Source organism: Hemicordylus capensis, chromosome 2 (assembly GCF_027244095.1).
Source record: "Hemicordylus capensis ecotype Gifberg chromosome 2, rHemCap1.1.pri, whole genome shotgun sequence".
NCBI lineage: Eukaryota > Metazoa > Chordata > Lepidosauria > Squamata > Cordylidae > Hemicordylus > Hemicordylus capensis.
Genome location: NC_069658.1, coordinates 397,375,020 through 397,399,893, shown reverse-complemented (window position 1 = coordinate 397,399,893; position 24,874 = coordinate 397,375,020). Strand labels below are relative to the sequence as shown.

Genomic DNA, 24,874 nt, shown 5'->3' with positions numbered 1-24,874 from the left:
GTACCTCCTTGCTGCTCTGGTGCACGTCAGACCAGAAGTGCCCAGTGTGCTTGCCTTAAAGGTAACCTCCCCCCCACTGGTCGAACCGTCCAAACTGCTGAAGCTTCTGACTGGTTTGGAGGTCCATAAAAGGGCCTCCGGACCAGTTCGTGCCCATCCCTACCACCCAGTTCAAGAGAGCATAGATCTGCTGCAGCTGGACTGCCAAATGATTAGCTCATTACCAAGAAAGACAAGCTCAGAGTGGTTTTCTTTTTTCATATTTGTATTCTTGTGAGCAAGACAAAGAACAATCAATGAGCTCCCTGTATAAGTACTGTAGGTCAAAAGTTATTTTGGTTATTGGCAGGTGTGCAGAGTAATCCACACCCAGGAAACACCTGGTTATAAAACACATAGCACACTCAGGTCTGTGAGGCAAAGGTAAACCAGCGCTGGCTTAATATAAGTGCTGAAGGAAGTTACTCCAGATAATTGTATTATTGACTTGTCTTGCAGAACAAGTGTTCAGCCCATGAAACCAAATCTAAGAACCAGCCAGTATGTCTTATTTCTGGTTTGAATGCTTTAAAAACATTATGGTAGATACAGTATTAGAGAACTGATATTAGAAAAATGCTATTTGGTAAAGGAATTGTTGCTCTTTGTTGCTGTCTGTGTTCTCCTCAGACTAAATTTCTAAACTGTATTGGATGTCATAGAATAACATATCAATTTTACTTGATAGTCTCTCTCCAGTAACATAATAGCCTCTGCTAACTGAGCAAAGAGGCATCTTTTTAAAATGGTGATTCTCTTTATTTAGCAGGGGGAGAGCAATTGGCCCTGTCCATCCCCAGCATAGCATCCTTCCAGTGGTTGTTGCCGGTGTCTATTTTATGTTTCTTTTTTATATTGTGAGCCCCTTGGGGACAGGGAGCCATTTTATTTATCAATGTAAACTGCTTTGGGAACTTTTTTTTTTAAACTGCTATATAAATAGTTGCCTATTTAGTTAGTTAGTTGTTTATTTACGATCTTAGATCAAACAGTAGTTGCCTATTTGTATTCATTGTATTCATAATAGTTCACAGTGTTTCTGAGATATTCAAATTATTTTGTATATATTATTTCAGTCATCTTCAAAGCTTACTTGAAGAGTAGAAGCTTGCCTGAGGTAACCCAGTGACTTCATGGCTAAAGTGGGAATTGAAGCAGGGACTTCCCAGATCATAATTCACACTCTTTGTGCCTCACCAGCTCATATCAAAAGGCTTCAGGAATGCCAGTGCTATACATGGGAGTATTTAGCTGAGACCTTCTTTGTATAAAGAATTAGCAATTATGGATTGATCTGCACCATATTCCATCTTTTGTACATGTTGACATTGTAGTCAGGTGGGAGTGGAATGGAATTTCTGATCTAATGGGACACATTGCAGATGCTGCATTTTATTTATTTATTTATTATTACATTTATATCCCGCTCTTCCTCCAAGGAGCCCAGAGCAGTGTACCACATACTTGAGTTTCTCTTTCACAACAACCCTGTGAAGTAGGTTAGGCTGAGAGAGAAATGACTGGCCCAGAGTCACCCAGCAAGTATCATGGCTGAATGGGGATTTGAACTCGGGTCTCCCCGGTCCTAGTCCAGCACTCTAACCACTACACCACGCTGGCTCACACAGTTCAGATGTCAAGAGCAAAATAAAGATGGGTTAGTCTTGATGAATTTATTTTGAACATGTACAATAGCACATTGCAGATCATCAGGGCAATTATTCACACTCCAGAGGCTCATTTTCTATCACTTGCACTGTACAAGGCACACAGGGCTGTTCTTAAGTTGGCAGAGCAGCACAGCTGCCGCTTCCCTGTCGCTTCATCCCATGGTGCGCATGAACATTCCTCAGGGCTAATGTCTCCAGACAGAAGTTCACACGTGATGAGACAATTGCATTGTTATTACGAATCTTTATATACCACTTTTAAACAAAGAAGTTCACAAAGCAGTTTACCTAGGAAAAAATTAAGTCTGTCCCCTGTCCCCAAAGGGCTGATAATTCATTCTCTCTCTCTCTCTCTCTCTCTCTCTCTCTCTCTCTCTCTCTCTCTCTCTCTCTCTCTCACACACACACACACACACACACACACACGGCAGACAACAGGAAAAGCCACTGGAAAAACATTGTACTGGGGCTGAAAAGGGACAATTGCTCTTCCCCTGCTAAATATCAGAGAGCCACCATTTTAAAAGGTGCCTGTGCTCAGTTAGCAGGCAGTAACTGTTTACTTCCCAGGCCAGTACCACCCCACCCCAGACTAACCATAATGTTGGCCCACCCCAAATGATCTTATACGTTCCGATGTTACCTGAGTGGCATGTGATGGAGACATAGTGGGGAGTCATTGGTATAGTCCAAAGCACACAGTCTCCCATTTCAAGGGCCTTGTAGACAGAGGTGCGCCTAGGTGATTTTGGAGCCTGGGCCTAAAGGCCCTTGGAACTCCTCGTCCCACCCCCAGCTGCATCATCCCCCTACACACAAACACACACACACCATTGATGTGAATTCCGGTTCGTCCTTGGGTCCGCTTTTTAGCCAATCAAACAGACTCAATGGGAATCAATTAGAGGCAATTTTATTGCACTGCAGTTGCAACAGGTAATCAGAGGGCCTTACGCTCTCAAACTGATTACAGATTGGTTATAGGTGCATCTTGCATTTATACAAACAATCTGAATGATGCTGATACTCTAGACATAGTATACGTGGCAACAAAATGGTGGACTAAGTATCTAGTACGCATGCGAATGATTCATTGTTCATCTGGTGATCACTCCTTATTTGGTTACATCCTGTTTTCTTAACTGTCAGCAAAGAACAGTGAGAATCCTGTGAGAACCAAGTTTCCTTAGATACAATTTAGTGGAGAGAGATAATGATGTTGATCATGTGAGGCAGTAATGTCCCTGAGCTCAGCCGGGGTTACTTTGAGTTAGAATGTGGTATTCTGGGCAAACATGGAGTTTCTTTGGTTTTCTAAACACATCAATTCCCCCCTGAAACAAATTGGATCATCCTGAAACACATCACCATGACACAAAAACAGGCAGTATTTTTAACACATGGATTCTTGAGGGCACAAACAGCAACTGAACTCACAAGGATGTAAGAATATAAAACAGGTATATTTATGCAAATATGCATTAGCAGAAACATTTCAACATGCAACTTAACATAGTCCCATCCCACATATTTCTTTGCCCAATTCCCCCTCTGCCTCTAAAGCAGAGGTCATGCTCGGCCGCCTGGTCCACCTCCTGGGACAACCCACACCGCCTGGGACAGACTAAAGAGGATTTGGGGGCCCGCAGGGGGTGTGGAGGTCCTGGATGTCTGCCTGGAAGTTCTTGTAGAGATGCTCCCATAATAAAAATTATGAATAGAAAGTCTGAAGCTAAATCCTCAGATTACGCTTTGGTTCACGTGCCCACTTAATAATTCATCTGAATAGCTATATCTACTAGGTATACTCTCATCTATAACTTTTAGATTATTCTGCTAATTCACAATATTTATTCATTTATTAGATTTATATACTGCCCTTCCAAAATGGCTCAGGGCAGTTCACAGTAATATTATTTTATTATTATTATTATTATTAGTAGTAGTAGTATTAGTATTATTAATTTTATTACATTTATATCCCGCTCTTCCTCCAAGGAGCCCAGAGCGGTGCACTACATACTTGAGTTTCTCTTTCACAACAACCCTGTGAAGTAGGTTAGGCTGAGAGAGGAGTGACTGGCCCAGAGTCACCCAGCTAGTTTCATGGCTGAATGGGGATTTGAATTCGGGTCTCCCCGGTCCTAGTCCAGCACTCTAACCACTACACCAGGCAATTACTACTAATAGGCAATTATTAGCAGAATATTAGACTTTGTTTCTATCTTTGATGGAATTCAGTCTATTACAAGATACATGGTGGCTTGTTCCAATTTATGTCAAAGCTTAATATTAGTTGTTTTTCTCATTGATCTCTTTACACTTGCCTGATGTTATTCTGTTTTTATCTTTACTACTTTTAACTATTCCAGCCAGAACAACTGATATGTTGACAAATATAATTTTAAAGCACACGTAAGAAAACATTTGAGAGAGTGTCAAAGAGAGACAGTGTGCAATAACAGATAGCAAAAGTCAGTCATAGGAAGGAGCATCTTCAAGGAGCTTGCTTTCCTCGCCAATGGACATTTTACAGACAAAATGCCCATTGGCGAACAGAGTTCACTAGAAAGTAACTCTCCTTCAAGTGCTGCATTTATCAATAGCTCCCATCAAACAAACATATACCCTAAGACAGGGTTTCTTAACCTTGGGCCCCCAGATGTTGTTGGACTACAACTCCCATCATCCCCAGACATGGCCTTTGTGGCTGATGGGAGTTGTAGTCCAACAACATCTGGGGGGCCAAGGCTAATAAACCCTGCCCTAAGAATATTTCAATTATGTTTATCTTTCATATGGTAGGTTCACATGTACACCTTGTGTTTACCTTCTTTCTTTATGTTAGTGGTGGACATATCACTTATATATTTCAAACATGCCCTTGAAAAGCACTTTTGCTTGTTTGTAGAGCTGGCATGTGGATGCTGTGAAGGTGGCATCACAAAACTGCCAGGAAAACCAGTTGGCAGGAGCCTCTGGTTCCTGATGAGCGTGTGCTCCTGGTGCAAGCTGATGCTCCTACTCACTTTGTGTAATCGGAACCTGCCAACCTCTGGTTCCCAAGCAGCACTTCCTTCTGTTACCTGAAATCTGTAACAACATTTGAAGTTGGGTGGCAGGCAGATTTATTTATTTATTTGTTTGTTTGTTAGAAACATTTAATATACCGCCCACTCCCAAGACTCTGGGCGGTGTACAAAAACATGCAAAGCAAGGCAACCTGGTGGCGCAGTGGTAAAACTGCCGCCCTGTAACCAGAAGGTTACAAGTTCGATCCTGACCAGGGGCTCAAGGTTGACTCAGCCTTCCATCCTTCCGAGGTCGGTAAAATGAGTACCCAGAATGTTGGGGGGCAATATGCTAAATCATTGTAAACCGCTTAGAGAGCTCCGGCTATAGAGCGGTATATAAATGTAAGTGCTATTGCTATTGCTAAGTGCTAACATTACAATTACATTCTAAATGAAAAACTAAAGTAACTAACCAAAAAGAAAAAAAAACAAATAGGTAAACTACAGGGCAAAAGCCTGGTGAAAAAGATTTTGGGAGGTGGAGGGAATTGCTGCTCAGGAAACAGACATTGTGGAGTTCAAATGAGATGAGATGAACTCAGCAGAAGTACCGGCTCATGCCAGGTGCGCTCACTTGCTGGGAACCAGAGGTTCCTGCCAACTGGACTTCCCAGCAATTTTGTGATGCCACCCTAAGAGAGATAATGAGTTCAAAGAGTATGTGCAGCGCCACTTTTGTCATCTATCAAATGACAAATATATGCTATGGGAGGGAGTGGAATGGCAAACTCTCAAATTGACCATCTGTCAAGCTGCTTGCTGAACAACTGTGAATATCTCATTACTTGTACGATTGTACATTTCCCATTACATTATCTCATTGCTTGAGAGTAAGCATAGCTAGTTGGCTTCTCAGTAGCTCTCACCTAGTTCGGATAATTTTGCTCACTCTTTTGCTTTAGCTGTGCTGGGATTTAATATGAAGTTTCTGCCAGGCAGCTAAGATTATTCTTATGGCTTTGAGTACTGAAGGGCATGGAAACTGGTTTCCTGAACCAGGTTGTTGTGATAAGGCAACATGTAGGGTACAGCCTTTCCTCAATTAGCAATGTCAGCACCAATTATTATATTTAAACCTGTTACCCCTCCCTGCTCCCATCATAGAATACTGAATTAACATTTATTTGCATTGGCCTAATTTGCTTCCATGGTTCAGGCTGCATGTGTTGTGATGTATCTGCTGGCCATGACTCCAATCACTGTACACATATACAGTGGTTGTGGTCTCACTTTCCTGTCATGTGGTCATTGAATTTGTGAGTAAAATGAGTGAGGAGGGCTGTTTCTCAGACACTGGCAAAATACCTAGATACATCTTGCCCTGGTCTGTTTGACCTCCCTGGATTATGTTGTGCATTTATTAAACCAGGAATAAGACACTCCTTTTTATTTAAATGTACATTTATGTCCTTTGTATATGTTAAATACTAAACCTAACCTCATGGTTAAGTAAATCCTGCATGTTCCCCACTGGGGAGATTCTACTAGGCTTTACTCCACCTCAGTGTGTTTGCCCTTTTAGTCAAGGTGCTAAGAAACAGTATGATAACCCTTTGAGGGATTTGAGGGGGTTAGAGATTGAAGCTAGAAGGGTTGGAATCCCATTTGGAACTCTAAAATGAAGCAACTATTTTAGACAATATGTACAAGCTTTCCATTGTTCAATTATCCAGTAGAGGGTAGCAAACTACCAATTTATAGTGCATTTTAGGGTGGATTTAACCTGGTAAAGGGTGGTAGATCTGGAGTAACTCTACCCTCACCTAATCCAGTTTACTAAGGCATCCCTGAAGTACTGGAGTAAGGAGAGAGGTAAACATTTCCTAAGGACCCCAGGGACATCACAAACAGCATTCAGTCTGGGATTCACAATAGGCTTAGGGACACACAGACAGATAACCAGTTTTCTTTTTAATACTCTGATGAGCACTTGTCAGTATTCCAGACTGTCATTCGTACTTCTTCTCTTGTATATATTTGTTCCTCTGCTTGTCATTTTGAATTACTGTAACTCTCTGTCTTTGGAGGTTTTGAATATTTCTGAATAATTCATTCTTTTAGCTTTCCCTGGGATGTCATTCAGACTGCTATTAATCATACTGCATTATTTAGCTGTAAAGATCTTGGGTGCACTCTCTTTTCCCTCCTGTCTTCATTTTACTCTACTGACATAAACAGCAGACTTTTTTGTATGTTGGCCAAGGAAAAAAAAAATATTTTCAGGTTTTCATTGTTTTGTGCATTTTGTGACAATGTAGAAGCAACATATCTTGTCAGGATGCATTTAGACATTGATAAATCATATACAGTTAAGATTATAGCTAAGAGCTTTAGAATTCTCAGCATTAGTAAAGAAAAATCTTCAACATGTGGGGGTGGGTGGGCAGGGAGTTCTATGTATGAACAAACTGTCCAACAATTCCCCCCACTTAATCTGCCTTATTTATTTGGAGCTGGGGAAATTTGAGCAATTCTACAGTTTGCAGGAAGAAGAGTAAACTGTGTGGAACATGTTGGCAGCAGAGAGGGGAAGTAATAAACATGAGTCAGTGGCCATAGTGTGGATCAGGAGGAAATGAAGTGCATCATGCATGATGAGATACGTGCCTTCTGCTCAGTGGAAGTCACTCAGATCTCATGGGATAAAATAGCCTTCACCAACAATGGGGTAGTGGTGTTCTTTTATGCTGTGCATTAATGAAAAGGCCTATTGACTACTGAGTGCCTCATGATTTTACCTACATTACCAAATATTGCACCACAAAATCAAATTTTATGATAATCTTGGGATATGGGAATTTTGTACCTCCCCTCAGGGTTCAGTGAGCTTTGCCTACGTGCCTTCCACACCTTATTAAAAACTTTGCAAACTAAACAGCAGCCACCATAGCTGGCTTTCCCCCAGTTCAAACCTAATTATGCTGCAAACTTGCAAAACCGTGTTTTTCCCTTCCAGAGTTTGCCCCAGGAAAAAAAATGCATGTTTGTAGCAAACATGGTGATGTCATATCCAAAGCAGCCCGGCTATTTGAAAAATGTTATTTCTGTCTTTTCCATATATTTAAGTGAAAAATTTAGCCTTCATGACTGAAAAGTTTGAAACCACTATGAATATTTATATACTGCTTTTCAGCAAATGTTCTCAAAGTGGTTTACACAAAAAACCCCACAAATCAGATGGCTCCCTGTCCCCAAAGGGCTCACAATCTGAAAAGAAACAAGGTGGACACCCACAACAATCATTGGAGGGAGGCTGTGCTGGAGATGGATAGGGGCAGTTGCTCTCCTCATGCAAAATAAAAGAAAACCACCACTTTACAAGGTGCCTCTCTGCTCAGTTAGCACTGGTTCATTGTGATTGCACTGAATATTAAAGAATGTCTTGGGGTGCGACAGAAAAAAAGCTTCCCCAATAACAATAGTTGCAAACTTGGAAGCAACTTGTAGAAGAGGTGTCTGTTATCACAGGGCGGGGCTTGGTGGCCCAGTCGCTTGTTGTGTATGACAATTGCTATTCCCTAAGCCCAACCTCCACCATTGCTACCAGACCACATTCTGCTAGTAGATAACAACTCTCATAATCCTCGGTCACAATGGACTTTGGCTTTGGCCATCGTGGCTGGGGATTATGGGTGTTGTAGTCCAATAACTACTGGGAACCTGAGCTGGGAGGCCCTGTGCTAGTGAATTTGGACAGCAGTCAGCATGAAGATTAGCACAGCAGGTGTCTGGTTTGGGGATGTCCAGCATATCAGCATGCTGGTCTCTCAAGTAAGAATGATAATCACTGTAAAACCTGGACATCTAGAAACACCTTCAGGCTACAGTCCTGTGCAGACTTACCTAGGAATAACTTTAACTCAGTGGTGAGAAATTCCAGAGGGGTGGCTTGATTTTACTCTACCGACATAAACAGCAGAATCTTTGTAAGCTGACCAAGAAAAAAATAACATTTTCAAGGTTTCACTGTTCTGTGTACTGTGGGACAGTGTAGAAGCAGTATATCCTGTCTGGATACATTTAGACAGAAAGGCATAATCTCACACTGTGCAGGAGGAGACAATGGTAAACCCCTCCTGTATTCTACCAAATACTGGCTCTGTGGTAGCCAGGAGTTGACTGTGGTACAGGGCTCTGTGGTAGCCAGGAGTCAACACCGACTCGACTGCACTACTGTAAATCATATACAGTTAGATTATAGCTGGCAGCTTTGGAATTCTCAGCATTAGTAAAGAAAAATCTTCAACAAGTGTGTGTGTGGGGGAGTTCTAATGTATGAACAAACTGTCCAACCCACCCATCCCATTTAATTTGCCTTATTTAGCTGGAGCTGGGAAAGTTGGGGCAATTCTACAGTTTGCAGGAAGAACAGTGAACTGTGTGGAACATGTTGGCAGCAGTGAGGGGAAATAATAAACATGAGTCAATGGCCATAGTGTGGAGCAGGAGGAAGTGAAGTGCATGAGAGACTTGCCTTCTGCTAGTGAAAGTCCCACTCAGATCTCATGGGATACGACAGCCTTTATCACGATGGGACAGTGGTGGTTTTTTAATATTATGCATTAATGAAAGACATATTGAGGTAATTCACAGTAATCAAAATTTCTTGAGGTAATCAAAAACTGTGTTCACTCCGGGTTAGGGAGCTCTGTGTGCTTCCAATTTTCAGTTGTATGGAAGCAAGGTACGAGGAAAACCTGGGTAGAAGTTACAGAGACCTTGGGGCCCAGGCCTCCAAAGGCTGAGGGGCTCCTGCTGCTGTCATGAGCCCTCCGCCTCATCGCCGCTGTGAACCCTCCTTCTCCCCACCACCATGAGGCTGAACCACCTATACTCCAGCCACCATGTGCGTGGCTGGGGTGGGGGGTGAAGTGAGCAGGCCTCCCTCACCCCCCATGGTGGTGGCAGGTGGAGCAGGAACGGCTGCTGAACCTGACCGTCCGGCTCAGCTGCCTCTGAGAACGGCAAGGTGCTCCGGTGCACCTGCACAGTTAGAAAAGAGTGTCGCAAGCCCAGGGGAGGCCTGCTTGTTGTGGTGGCAGGGAGTAGGGTGGTTTGCATGGGGGGCTCCTTGCAGTGGGGGGGTGTCACGTGGTGGTGTGGTCCGGGTGCCCAGATTACCTAGGTGTGCCATTGAGAAGTTATTGTGTGAAAGCAAGGTACGAGGAAAACCTGGGTAGCTTTTCAACCTTCCTTGCTTCCACACAATAACTTCTACCCAGGTTTTCTTCCTACCTTGTTTCCACACAATCGAAAATCGGGAACACACAGAGCTCTCAAACCTGGATAGAACAAAATTTTTGATTGTGTGAAGGACCTCATTGAGTGCCTCATGATTTTACCTGCATTTCCAAATACTGCATCACAAAAGCAAATTCTATATCTTGTACCATTGGAGTTATCCAGATTTCTAGAGTCCTCCATGGTCTTGTTACATCAGGCCTGCACAACTCAAATGACCTGGTGGGCCGAAACTGACCGTGACATGACTCATGGGGGCCAAAGTCAATTTTTAGGGTACTGATTATTAAATTAACACCTAATATCAATCAATTAATTAAATCAAATTAAACTGAAATTAAAATGAATTTAATTAAAATTTAACTTTTGAAGTTCTGGTCGGGCAAGAATTAATTTAAAATAAAATAAAATAAATTGAATTAAAAATTCTAATAAAATACATACAATGCAATCTGTACAAAATACATAATAAAATGCATTGTTCTTCCTTTCCACCTCTCCCAAATTGGGGCAGTCTTGGGGAGAGAGAGAGAGAGAGAGAGAGAGAGAGAATGGAGCAGTCTTGAAGAGAAAGAGAGAGAGAATGCAGCAGTCTTGGAGAGAAGGAGAGAGAGAATGGAGCAGTCTTGGAGAGAGAGAGGGAGAATGGAGCAGTCTTGGAGAGAGAGAGAGAGAGAGAGAGAGAGAGAGAGAGAGAGAGAATGGAGCAGTCTTGAGAGAAAAAGAGAGAGAGAGAGAGAGAGAGAGAGAGAGAGAGAGAATGAATGGAGCAGTCTTGGCGAGAGAGAGAGAGAGAGTCCATTCACTGTCATTCCGGAGGCCCTCGTCCTCCTCCCGTCCTGGCAACGCTTTCTCTTCCCCGCTGGGCTCCCTCCCTGCCTACCATTTGCGCTCGCCCCCTCTGCCAGGGCCCACCACTGCCACGCTCCCTTGTAGGGTACGGCCGCTGGCCACCGCCTCACACCTCCTCCTCCCACCTCATCACCGGCACCATTTTTCTCGCTGCCGATTCAAGCCACTGAGGGGGTGGCTACGGGGTGCATGTGTGTCCTTCTCCCTCCCCCCCCTCGGCGGCAGCGCACAGCAGCAGATAGCAGAGCGACACTGGGGCCTGGTGTTTGGCCCCATGTCACTTCCCAAATGCGAGGCATGCCTGCGCAGTTAAGTCTCTTAACTGCAGGCGCGCGTGTCGCTCGCAGACGCAGTTGGGGAAGCGACGCGGGGAGAAACACCAGGCTCCAGCGTCGCTCTGCTATTTGCTGCTGTCGCCGCCGGGGAGAAGAGGGGAGGGGAGGGGGTAGAAGGACACACACATCAGCTGGAATTTGGGGGGGGGGTTAAAGGAGGTTTGCGGCAGGGGGAGGAAGGGGAAGTGTAGCCCTGGGGCCAAGAAAAAAGGCCTCGGCCCGTGGGCCAGGGGTGTAACTACTATTAGACAAGGGGAGGCAGCTGCCTGGGGGCCCTCGTGCCTCGAGGGCCCCCCCAGAGGCAAGTCACGTGACTATATATTGTGAAGTGTGTGTGTGTGTATCAGCGAGGGGACCATTTAAAAATTTTGTCTCTGGGCCCACTCCAGCCTTGTTACGCCCCTGCTGTGGGCCACATGTTGTGCAGACCTGTGTTACACTATGGAAGCATTAACATGCCCTCATTGATCCTCCTGTATTGACTGGCTAATTAACACAACTGTAGGCGGGGTAGGTTCATGGTTCCACTATGGCATGTATTGGCTCTCTCCCTGTGCTGAACTGGCAGTGTACAGGTATCACTATCAACAGGATCATACTTTTAACTTACAATCACAGACTCCTACTTAAGGTACAATGAAGCTATACTGGTGTGTGGTGGTGGTTCCACACCACTGAATCACCATGGAGAGAGCATCCATGCATGCAGTAGTTTCAAGCAGAATTCTGGCAGCCACTATGCACCTAAGGGTTGTGTGAATCAGCCCTAAAAGTGGGGTGGCAGAGAGCTTTGCCACAACTGGCATTCAGGCTAGAACTCTGAATTTCCAGTTGGTATGGAACGAGGGGCATAGCCACAGTTGAACAAGGGGGAACATAGGAACATAGGAAGCTGCCATATACTAAGTCAGACCATCGGTCTATCTAGCTCAGTATTGTCTTCACAGACTGGCAGCGGCTTCTCCAAGGTTGCAGGCAGGAATCTCTCTCAGCCCTCTCTTGGAGATGCCGCCAGGAAGGGAACTTGGAACCTTCTGCTCTTCCCAGAGCAGCTCCATCCCCTGAGGGGAATATCTTGCAGTGCTCACACATCAAGTCTCCCATTCATATGCAACCAGGGCAGACCCTGCTTAGCTATGGGGACAAGTCATGCTTGCTACCACAAGATGAGCTCTCTATGGGGGGTAGCGGGGAGGCAAATGTCCCTGGGCGCTGAAGGGGAGGCACTGGCTGGCTGGCAGCTTGGTTTTGCTCCCCTCCTCATGCCTTTCTAAAGAGGTGGGGAGGCAGGGGCCCATCTTAATTTTTTGTCCCAGGCCCCACTCCAACCTGACTACATCTCCTTATGGAACCATGAACCGAATGGATATAGGGCTTGATCTATTCAGGCTGCTGCCTACAGTTCCAGAAGGAGCATGAAAGAGGAGCACAGAAACCACCTTGAATTGCTGGCGGCCTCTGCAAAGCAAGGGGGTGACATTATCACTGCCCTCCCCTGCCGTGTGAAACAGGGCCTCTAGTGCAGTCCTGTGATGTTCTGAACTAGGATTCTGCACATACCCAGAGCAGATTATAGAACCACGTCAGGCTTGGGAATGGGCCTGTAGCTCCACGAAAGAGCAGCTGCTTTGCTTGCAGCAGGTCCCAGTTTCAATTGCTGGCATCTCTAGGTATTGCTGTAGAAGGCGACTTTTCCTGACAGAAAGTGGTTTCAAGAATGGCCAGTGAAGAGGCAAGTAGGGAAGTAGTTTTGAACCCTTTCCCCACCAGTCATTCTTCTAACCAAATCGCCCCAAGCTTCTTGCTGCCGAAGGTTCAAAACACCACTACAGTGTGTGCATGGATCCCTCCATGTGGAAAAAATGCAGCTGGGAAGCGGTAATTTGGAACCAAAAAACAACCAACAGGAAAAGAGTTAAGCGCCACTGATTGCTTTTCTGCCACAAATGGGTTCCTCACCCAACTTTTCCTCAGCTAAGTGCCACTGGGGCTCCATTACGTACAGTTGTGTGTACCATGTAGTTTGCCCCTAACTTGAGGCATAATCTAATGGATACATGAAAATTATGTATCTTAAAAGGTCCACTGGAGTGGCTCGCCCATTAAAAGGGGCAGCCACTCCTAGCAGCTGTTCCATGAAGCAAAGAGCCCTTCCTCACACCCTATGATGAAGCAATAATGGCCGGGCTCTGTCTATGAAGGGACATAAAACCCCAGTTCTCATGGAGTGAAAAAGGGGATACTTCATACATGAGCTCCTCCTGTATTTGGGACAGGGGGCGGGGTGGGGAGTGAAAATGCATAAAGTAGCATGCATGGAAACTGTGCTCAAGTTACCATTACACATATTGGCTGACATCATGGCTACCAAAGTGTGCATGCAAATAGCACTGAGGACACAGCAGGACTGCCCTTGCAGCTCCATTAGTTCCCTTACGTGTGTGGTTTTGTGTAACAGAGACAGCAGACACTTCTCCCAGAGCACTCTCCTGAACTCCGAAATCCCTTGGCCACAACAGAAACACATCACTGAGGTCAATAATAATATTTACACGTTGGTAGTCAGGATGTCAGCCACTGGAAACAAGGTGTGAGTTTACATGCTCTCATACAGTGCAACAGGCTCAGGCCTGTAGCTAGCCAGCCTCAAATAAAAAATTTGTGGGGGTGGGGTTGCAAAAGTCAGGGGAGGCAGGTTATAAAATGATCCGTGATAACAGTCAGTGATGCTGGGGCGGAAGGATAATTTTTTGGTGTGGCAGGTACACACCATGCCACCAGCTGGCTATGGGCCTGAACATGAGTTCCGTGTTGATTGTCTTTTGTTGATTAGCTGAATGGAGGGCCCTGGCACAGTGCAATAGACTGCTCCTTTCACTTGCTCCTATCCGTGTTCCCCAAACACTGCATGATGGAAACGGTAACCTTTCCAGCAACATAGCTGCAGTTACCCTCCTTTGTGGTTTGGTTGCCCGAGAGGAATGCCCACGGCTGCTACCCTGCAAGGATTAGGATCATAGGAAGCTGCCATATACTGAGTCAGACCATAGGTCCATCTAGCTCAGTATTGTCTTCACAGACGGGCAGCGACTTCTCCATGGTTGCAGGCAGGAGTCTCTCTCAGCCCTATCTTGGAGATGCTGCCAGGGAGGGAACATGGAACCTTCTTCTCTTCCCAGACCAGCTCCATCCCCTAAGGGGAATATCTTACAGTGCTCACCATGGGTGTAGGGTCCATTGGATGAAGGGGTGCGAATGTCCCTGGGCCCAGAGGGTCAAAGGGCCCACAAGGGCCTCACTACCCCACCCCCGTGCTGCCCCCCTGCCACCATTTCCCAACTTTCTACCCATGGTGGTGGTGATGGTGGGCAGGTTCCCCCCATCCCCAGCCGGCACATGGGTCTCCCCATTCCCTGGCCAGGGCACCGGCTTCTCTCTCACCTGCAGTTTTAGTAGGAAGAGTGTCACGTGCATGTGACGCTCTCCCTACCCAAACTGTGCAGGCACACGAGAAGCTGGCATGCCAGCTGGGGAATTGGGAGGCCCGTGCACCAGCCAGGGAGAAACCAGCCAGCCCGCCCGCCCACCGAGAAGCCAGACTGCCCAGACTGTCTGCCTGCCTGCCTGCCCACCCGCCGAGAAGCCAGACCGCCAGCTGCTGCCATGGGTAAATGGAGGGGAAAGCGCAGTGGGGTGGGGCTTGGAAGTGGGCATGCCTTTGGTGCTGGGACACGTGTGCGCAAAGCGCAAGGGAGCCCCCCTCCAACAACTTTGTCCCTGGGCCGCCGGGAGCCTCCCTACACCACTGGCGCTCACACTTCTAGTCTCCCATTCATATGCAACCAGGGCAGACCCTGCTTAGCTAAGGGGGCAAGTCATGCTTGCTACCACCAGACCAGCTGTGGCTTCAGCACCAGCAGCAAGGAGAAAGCAGGGCACTGCCTGAACAAGCCTCGGAATACTACTGGTTCATCTCACTGTCACTTGATGGATTAATTGCTTGCTTGTTGCCACGGTCTTAAGAGGTTAAACTCACAGCAGGTATAACTTACCTTTGGCCATAGGAGGTCTTGCTACTGTGAGAAGGGAGATTAATTGGATGAACAAGAAATTGGCGAGTCAATGGAGCATATCACTTCTGCTCACTGGAGAGGTCTCCTTCACTTCCGCTGTGGAAACAATCTGCACGCCTCCGCTCACATCAGCCTAATGGGAGAGGTGAGTCCCTCCCTCTTCTTCCCCAGCTGCTTAGCAAATGTCAGGTTCTTCAGTAGCTGATGAGCACAATGGCAAACTGCAGGAGCCTGGAGGACTGCCCCAAATGAAGTGCCCCTGCAACCTCAGGTGCAATGGTTAGAGAGAGGAGAGCTCTAGTATTGAAGGAGCACAATACAAAGCAAAGAGCAACCGCTGTAATCCTAAACACACACACACACACACACACACACACACACACACACACACACACACACACACGTTACACCTGTAATGAGCACCCACAAAAATAACACACTGCTTTGTGTAAACCAACACTATGTTACATATTAAAGAATGTCCTGGAGGTCGTGTGCCTGCTGCTGACACTGTATAATAACAAGACAATAATAAGACAATTCAAAGTGAAGTGCCCACAATACTGGCAATGTAAGACATCACAAACATCCAGTGATTACTCCCGTTAACAGTGCAGAAGGCATTGATAAATTACCATTGTGACTGCTTCAAGAAGCCTTGCTACACCATTACAGCTATCCAGTATAGTCCTGTGATTAACACTTTCTTCCTTGGAGTCTTAAAATGTAGTCTGTGGATCCATAGATGGTTTCAAAACCTAATTACAAACTGTTCTCTCCATTCATGAAAGCATGCACTGTTTACTGGTTTAGGCACCTTGCTAGAAACCAAATCCTAATTTCTGGTTGGTGGTTGCTGTGCTGGGGTTGGATAGGGCCAGTTGCTCTCCCCAGAGGCGTAACTAGGGAAAACGGCGCCCAGGGCAAGCACTGAAATGGCGCCCCCCCACTGCCCCCCCAACATACTACATTATACTTAGGTTTTTCCTCACAAGCGCCCGCCACCGCCACCGCCAAGCCAGGCCACTGACTGGCCGCCAGGCGCCAGCAAAGCAATGGGGGGGCGCAGGCAGCACGGAAGGGACCGCTCGTGGGGAAGGGGGCACCGACGCGCTCCCTTGACTGCTGCAGCGCTGCTGCACTGAGCAGGAAACATTTGTATTAACAAATAATTTTAAAAAAAATTTAAAAAAATTGGTCATGGTGGCGCCCCCCACGTGACCAGAAGAGATGGCGCCCGGGGCACGTGCCCCCCCTGCCCCCCTATAGTTACGCCTCTGGCTCTCCCCCTGCGAAATATAAGGGAATCACCATTTTAAAAAGGTGCCTCTGCTCAGTTAGCACCGGTTCATTGTGATTGCAATGAATATTAAAGAATGTCTCAGGATGCGAAAGAATACAACCGCCCCCCCCCAATAACAATAATTGCAAACTTGGAAGCAACTTGTAGAGGTGTCTGTTTTCACAGGGAGGGGCTTGGTGGCCCAGTGGCTTGTCGTGTATGAAAATTGCTTTCCCCTAAGCCCAACCTCCACCATTGCTACCAGCCCATATTCTACTCACCATCCTCAGCCACAGTGGCTTTTGGCTTTGGCCATTATGGCTGGGGATGATGGGTGTTGTAGTCCAAAAACTGGGACTACTAACCAAGAACCTGAGCTGTTCATAGTGCATTTGGATTAACAGCAATCAGCATGGGAATTAGCATAGTAGGGCCTGGTTTTGGGGTGTCCAGCATGCCAGTACACTCAAGATAGAATGACCACCATTGCATAACACAGACATCTAGATTATTTAGAAACACCTTTAGGCTACAGTCCTGTTCAGAATTATTTAAGAATAACTTTAACTCAGTGGTGAGAAATTCCAGAGGTGGAGCTGTGTTGGTCTGTTGCACCAAACACACACACACACACACACACACACACACACACACACACACACATATAACAGAGTCTTCCAGTGCTGCCATCATCACATACATAAAGTGTGATCCTCACTTAGCAAATTATGTATACAGTATATTATACACACACAGAGAGTTTTGGGGGGGTGGGGGTGGGGAGACAAACACTGGGGCCAGAAGGACAGGAGATGTCAGAAGTGCAGTCTGTGACATTTCTATTAAGAGCTCCGTGTAATGGTTTGCACAGAAATGTCACAGATGATATTTCTTCCATGTCATGACCTTATAGGCCCTATTGTTGACGTATTTATCTCTATACCAGTGTGCTGTGTTTGTGTGTCTGCCAGCAGAAGATAACACTTCACACATCAGTAAGTGGGCCTAGTCCACAAACTTTAGCAGATTTATCGTGGTATAGTCTTTAATGTACTGCAAGACTTTTCTTTGGTCTTTGACACTATAGAACTCATTTCCAAATAAATATGTATAATATCAGGCTTTTTGTGTACTATTTTTTGCTCTGGATATCTATCCCTAAAGAAGATGCTGTGAAACATGAGGTCCTGCAACAGGTTTAAAGAACCAAGTCCAAAAAGATACCATTATCCTCCCCTATTTTAATCTCTCTGTCTCTCATTCTCACTGCAATAATACCCTCTTACTCCAGATAATGGATTTATTGTGGAGTTAACTCTTTCTAGACTAGCCTTTGAAAAGCCTGAAAAATCTTATCTGTGTGGTGGCAGTACAAAGCAATTCAGAACACAATAAGTAATTAAACAGCTTTTAAAAAAACACAAAAAAACCCCACACCAAAACCCTTTCATTCTTCTGCTGCAGCTCCAGGGGGACTTTTGTTATATTATGCAGTGTACGGAGTTAGTTAGCAAAAGATAATCCATTCAGGCCCTTTGAACGACTGCCAATTACAGCACACGCTGGCTTCAGCAATAATACAATAAAAGACCAGAGGAGCTGCAGGATTACATATTTAATTTACTTTAAACACATCCAAAAGGAAGGAATTTTAAACATTTTATCGACTTCTAAAGCAACTTTAATTCCCATGAATCTCAAATGTCAGAACGCTAGAAGGTCAGGGTCTTTAAATAAAAGAAAATGGAAGCATTATGCCATACCAAACATTCATGCAAATCTAGGAGATACGAAGTTCGGCACATTAAAAAGCCCAGCAAAACCACTCTGGATAGGAGCCCATCCTTTGCTGCTGTGTACAAGCTGTGCTGGCCCCTAATGACCAGCATGTCCCCCTGAGATAGTTTCATTCTCCATTTACTTCATCATCTCTTTAAACAGCTGCCGTATTCTAGCCCCATCTCTTTTCTGTTTTGTTGTTTAGAGGTTTGTCCCAGTGGGCATGGGGGCGGGGGGGGGGGTGGAGTCAGAAAGAAAAAGGGAGGGAAAGGAGAAGGAGAAAATGGAGTTGTTTCTGAAGAATCTCTTTCTTAAATCTACACAAGATTACTTGGTGTTTGTGAGAGAAGTAGCTAGAAAACAACAGCGATGCAAAAGAGGAGCTATTTTGGTAAGTCCAGGAAATATGTAACTGGAATACCAGGGGTAGAATTAGGAAAGGTGTCTAGAATCTTGGCACACACAGATTCCCCCCCCCCTCCCCAGTGTAGCAGAACATGGCTGAATTCCTCCTCAGTTCAGTAAACTTACTATTAGAATTGGCAATTCAGAGGCCAAGCAAACTGAGGCTGTGAGGCAGGCCAGAGTCAGAGGCCTCCTGGGCCTCTGACCTGAGCTAGGAGCTCTTCTGGCCATCTGCAGTGATGGCCTCAGTAGAGAGAGCTCAGGAAGCCATCTCTGTTGCAGAGAGAGGCCTGGTGGTTGCCAGAGCTCCTGGTCTGAAAGCCCCAGCATTTTACACTTGCTGGGGAAGAGGTTCCTTTAAACTTAGTGGAATTTCCTTCCGGGTAAAATATCTAGGGGTGTGTCCGAACCGGTCTGGAGGCCATTCTAAAGGCCTCCGAACTTCCAGACCGGTTCGGACTTGGCCGGTCCGGGTCCGGGTGGGGGGTCTTCCTTTAAGGGCGGGAGGGCTTGCTTACCCCTCCCGCCTCTTTGCCCCCTCCAGCGCCCGTATTCTATAGTATAATTGGGGTGCTGGAAACCAGCCGCCTCTGCCGCCCCCCCCCACGAGTGGATTAGGGGCAAAGAAAAGCTACTGCCGCCCCCCTGCCCTCCCTCCCACCCACCCACCGCCACCCGGCCTCCCTCCCACCCCCCCGCCGCCCCTCCGAGTGCTCACCACGTTTGCAGAAAAATAGAGAGGAGCTCACGCAGAGCTCCTCTCTTGCCAAAGTCTCCGGCCCAACTGGGGCCTTGGGCACGCGCACACACGCGATAGAACTCCTTAGCTAATAGAACTTTCGCCGGAAGCCCGGTCTACCCGCCGGGAGGAAGCCGGGTAGACCGGGCCTCCGGCAATCGGAATTCTCCACCCATTAAGCACTACCACCCCACCCTACTCTTTTGGGGCAGATCCACTTTCTGCCCCCAAACTTCCCCAAAGACACAAAAACTTCAAAAATTCCCAAAACATCAGCCCTTTGTCCAATCCCCCTGAAATTGGGGTGGTATCCTCCCCCCATTGGGCACTACTACCCCACCCCACTCTTCTGCCCCAGGCCCCACTTTCTGCCCCAATCTGCCCCAATCTGTCCCAAAGACACAAAAACTTCAGAAATTTTCCCAAAATCAGCCCTTTGCCCAATCCCCCTGAAATTGGGGTGGTAGCCTGCACCCATTAGGCACTACCACCCCGCCCCACTCTTTTTGCCCAGAAACCCCTGCTATGCCCTGAACTGCCACAAAGTCACTAAAACTTCAGAAATTCCCCCCAAATCAGCCCTTTGCCCAATCCCCCTGAAATTGGGGTGGTAGGTTCCACCCATTGGGCACTACCACCCCACCCCAATATTTTGCCACTGGGCCCCTTTCCCCCCCGAATCGATTCAGATTCAGATTCGGATTAAATCCGAATCCGAACCGAATCAAGGGTGATTCGGGTGGCCCAGATTCGGGCACAAAACTGAACAGGGGTGATTCGGTTCGGGTCCCGAACCGAATCACCAAAAATCCAAATTGCACACCCCTACCATTGAGCACCGCACTGTCTGCAGTAGTGCAAATATTAAAAACCTTGGAAAAGTTTCTCCTGTCTGGTTATTCTTAATATAAGGACCCAGACAAGAACCCAGAAAAGTGTATTTAGGCACATCAGGGCTGCTATTCCCTAGCATTGCAGTCAAGCCTATGAAACCTGAATGTGGAAGAATTAAAAACATGTTACAGCCATCACATGAGATGAAGCCTTTTTTCCTATGGCTTTTTGTTCATGTAATAGTTAAAGATGTTCCCTTCATGGCTACTAGCCACTGGAACGCTTACAGGTTTGAGTGGAAGGGGAGAAAAACTAGGGACCATGTACTTGTGGAAGCATAGGAACGTAGGAAGCTGCCATATACTGAGTCAGACCATTGGTCTATCTGGCACAGTATTGTCTTCACAGACTGGCAGTCGCTTCTCCAAGGTTGCAGGCAGGAATCCCTCTCTGCTCTATCTTGGAGAAGCCAAGGAGGGAACTTGGAACCTCGTTGCTCTTCCCAGAGCGGCTCCATCCCCTGAGGGGAATATCTTCCAGTGCTCACACTTCTGGTCTCCCATTCACCAGGGCGGACCCTGCTTAGCTAAGGGGGACAAGTCATGCTTGCTACCACAAGACCAGCTCTCCATGCTTCTGAACACTTCGCTTACCTGGATGCAGAATGGGGCAGGCAAATGAGTGCAGCGCATGTCGTTCCTCTAGCATGCATGGAGTCCTCTTAAAGCAGTTAAGGCATCAGTCCTATCAGCTGCTTGGGAAAGGGTTCTGGGGGCTAATTTAGCCCTCTGCCTTCTTGCCAAACAGCTTTTTTTACAGGCCAGGGGGATCACCCCCCACCCCATCACGTTCTTCCTGCCAAACAGCTATTCAAGTTGCTTGTTTCAATGGGCCTTGCACATGTTTCTGGTATATTGTGCTCTTATTGAGTCTGACAGCAGAATATTACGTGCTGGGTAAACTGAAGTGTTAGCAAGGTCAAATAAACTCTACTGAGCTAGTAGCAAACAAGTGAGTGGCAGAGGAAACTAGAGGCAAAGGGAAATTCTCAGTGAAATTCTTGTTTCATTGAAGATAGCGTATTTAATGGCTCGAAACCAAGTCTCTTTGATTCTGTAAGACTCTATGCCTTAGTATATTTCCCAAGCATAGAGCATTTAATTTTCCAGTGCTAGAGGAATTCAGTGCTCAGATGAGCTACATTAAATTCTGACCTCTAACCAATAGGCCTGTCCATTAGTTCCCCTAGCCATTTTGCCCTCTTTCATTTTGGCTTCTTGTTCTCATCTGCCATACTAACCACCATCCCACTTCTTTTTTTAATATCCTGCAGCAGTACATAGCCTTCCTGTCATGTCTTTCCCCCGGGAAAACTGAACTTCCACTGCCTTTACAGAAGAAACACTTTGCTAAGATCCAATCATTTTGCCTTGAAGATTCCGAATATTCATGAACATTCCTTAACCTCACAGAAGTGGTAAAATGAGGAAGGTTGGAAGGACAGAAAACACCACTGAAGCCTAATACAAGCACTGCCAGTGTAGAATAAATCATACATGTATACAGTATTGTGTTTTTTTAATAAACCTGATGCACTTGGCAGCTAGGCCAATAGGCAACAAGTCAAGAGGCTTTGGTTCATTTGTAGGTGACAACACAATGCCTGCTTTGCTCCCTTCTTTCAACCATCCTCTTTCGACTTCTTACCCTTAAGTTTTCTATCTCCTAGGATGCCTTCCCAGTGAGTTTTCCTGTCCCAAGCCTCCCAACCTCGTCTACACAGCTGATCCTGTCCCAAACCTTGTTGCAGGATGTGTGGTTTCCCCCCTCAGCCACTAATCTTTTGGTTCAACTCACAAAACCTAGAATAGCACTAAAGTCTCATGGAACACATATGTGAGGTCAAGCTTTGTGACTGACAATATTCCTCGCAGACAGAATGTTCATGAAGATTCCATGTTTCCACATAATCTCAGCCAGTCAGTCCAGAAGCTTCAACTACTGCCACCTTCAGTAAAGACCTCCAACATGCTGCAATAAAGATGTTTTTTCTCAAATGCTTGAAAATAAACAAATACTGTCCTCCCCCCCCACCCGCTTGCATCAATGGAAAAAAATAGCAAAGGACTTCTAAATTACTAAATTGGCAGTGTAGTCATACACCCCACCCCCCAAAACTAGAAATTGTATGGCTCTGCATCCTCCTACCACCCCAAACATTTGGGTTATCTGGAAATTAAGAAATATTGTGCAATTATCTGTGCAACAAAAGGTGTTGGTCTTTTGGAATTTGGAAAATGGAAGAGCAATGAGTCATTAAATACGTGGACAATACAGCTGCAGAAGTGAATACTGAATGTAGGGGGAACCACGAGACACACTCCAAACAAGTGTTCATCAATTGTATTGAGCTGTGTGTATTACATTGAGCACTTCAGGAGCAAGGAAGGAGATGCAGTTTGAAGGGTTCTGTTCAAATTGTGTGGAACAATTAGGCTTGTCTCAGTCATCAACCAAATTGTAATTAGCAGAATAATATAACCAATTTCTGCACTTGTGTAGCACTTGACAATTCCTGAAGAACTGTAATTGGCCAGCAGATGGCACCAGAGATGGAGCGGCGCTGAATCTGAAAAGGACCAGTAATGTGTTGCAAAAGGAAGGTAACTCTGGCTAAATAGTGCTGCATAGCTAAATCAGAGTTGCAGGGAAATCTGTATATCTATACTTTAGCATACCATATTTACTTGAGTCCAAGACTAGGTTTTTTCTAAGTACTTTGGTATTAGAAATCTGTGGGTCATCTTAAATTCAGAGTCCACTTTCTTCTGGGTAACACAGGTATAACCTGCATGTAACCTGTATTTTATTTATTGATTTATTTACATTTCTAGCCCGCCCTATACCCAAAGGTCTCAGAGTGGATTACAATAAAACTGATATAAAACATAATTAAAATACAACATCATAAAATCAAAAATATAGTACAAAATACTGTGCCTGAGAGGGGAGGAACCATTACATCTCTAGTCAAAGGCCAGGGTAAAGAAGAGGTGCTTCTTCGCCATTCTCTTCACCATTCTCCTGAATGTGCACAATGTCGGAGCTTGGCGCACCTCACAGGGGAGGGCATTCCACAACCTAGGGGCCACCACCGATAAATTTTAAAAGGGGATCCTCTTAAATTCAGAGTTATCTTCTATCCGGATAAATGTGTATTACCAATCCATTCTCTAGCCAAATCCATTGAAGAGACCACTTGTTAAGGATCCCCCAGAACTCTTTGAAAGGAGAGCGGAACAGGTAATTTCTTTCACTCTTGGTTGAAGCCACAAATCTTGAAAAATCCCAGCTTGGCTCAAAATCTGTTGCACATGAGTCATTTTCTAAGGAATAATATCTGAACAACTCTAAGAGTCTTGTGGTGGCTGGAGGGTGGCCATGCAAATAAGTCCGCCGCAATTTGATGTAGTGTTAGAGAGGTAGCTGAGTGGATTGAATGCAATGGGTCCCCAATAGGCATGTGCAGAACTGCATGGGAGTGGGAAGAAAATGTTGCGGCTCACTAAAAATGTTACGGGCTCGGCTGTCTAAACATCGCGATGGGCCAGTTCAAATGATATGGTCAGTGACACAGGTGAAGAAGAAAGGTGTGTGCCGAGAGTGGGCCCATTGGGATGTCCTTCACAGATGTCTCAGCACCCTCTCCATGAATTCCCTTGATCATGTCTAGGGGCCTGAATGGTCCCTAAACCTGTGTTCCAGGACTTTTCACAGGTGATGAAGGGACACCCTGGGAGGGCATTGGGATGCCTATGGAATGCATCTCCATGAACACATTTCTGGTGTACTGCCTCCTCCTTCATTTGTGCTGCCAGCTGTAGCATTCAAACCAGCCCACAGTTGGTCATTTGTAGTTGAAAAGGAAAGCAAAGAACAAACTTGTCTAATGATTTCTTGCTGGGACAACTGGTGGCTATTTACAAACTTGAGCCAGACACACCCCTTCTGCCAGAACGATCCTAGTGGAATCCTTGATTAAGCAGCAATTCCACTGTGAACCATCACTATACTATGCAAACACCTTGCTTTGCACACACTAAAGTGCTATACAAATAATGGCAATCAATTATGCCTGGCAATGTTGGGACTACGTTGCTCCTGAAGAGCTGGGCTGAGCTGCTAGATACCAGGGCTGGCTCAGGAAATGGGTGCAAGCAAAATAGAGGAATGAACTAGAGACTCCCTTGTGGTGTAGTGGTTAGCGTGTTAGCCTAGCACTGGGGAGAGCGGGGTTCAAATCCCCATTTAGTCATGAAGTTCACTAAGTGACTTTGGGCTAGTTGTGCTCTCTCAACCCGCCCCATCTCACAGGACTGTTGTGAGGGTGAAAGGAAAAGTGAAGAACCATGTATGCCACCCTGTGTCCTTTAGAGGAAGAATGGGAGGAAGATGTAATAGATGTGAGCAAGTACATGGCTGAGTAGAGGGATATATAAATGGGGTTGAATGAGTGAAGTTAGGTGAGAGTGAGCAAGATTGCCAGAGTAT

General features: G+C 45.9%; 2 long non-coding RNA genes across 2 annotated transcripts in view; both read left to right on the top strand.

Moving 5' to 3' along the window:
• LOC128345671 (uncharacterized) overlaps positions 1–22,987 on the top strand; it is a 37,117-nt gene extending 14,130 nt beyond the window's left edge. The window contains exons 2-3 of the long non-coding RNA XR_008316578.1: positions 15,276–15,429; positions 22,886–22,987. This is a non-coding gene — a long non-coding RNA (uncharacterized LOC128345671). The remainder of the gene's footprint in view (positions 1–15,275; positions 15,430–22,885) is intronic.
• Positions 18,606–21,950, top strand: LOC128345669 (uncharacterized). Its single transcript, XR_008316574.1, has 2 exons — positions 18,606–18,736; positions 21,657–21,950. It is a non-coding gene; the product is annotated as an uncharacterized LOC128345669 (long non-coding RNA).
• Positions 22,988–24,874: the final 1,887 nt, after the last annotated feature.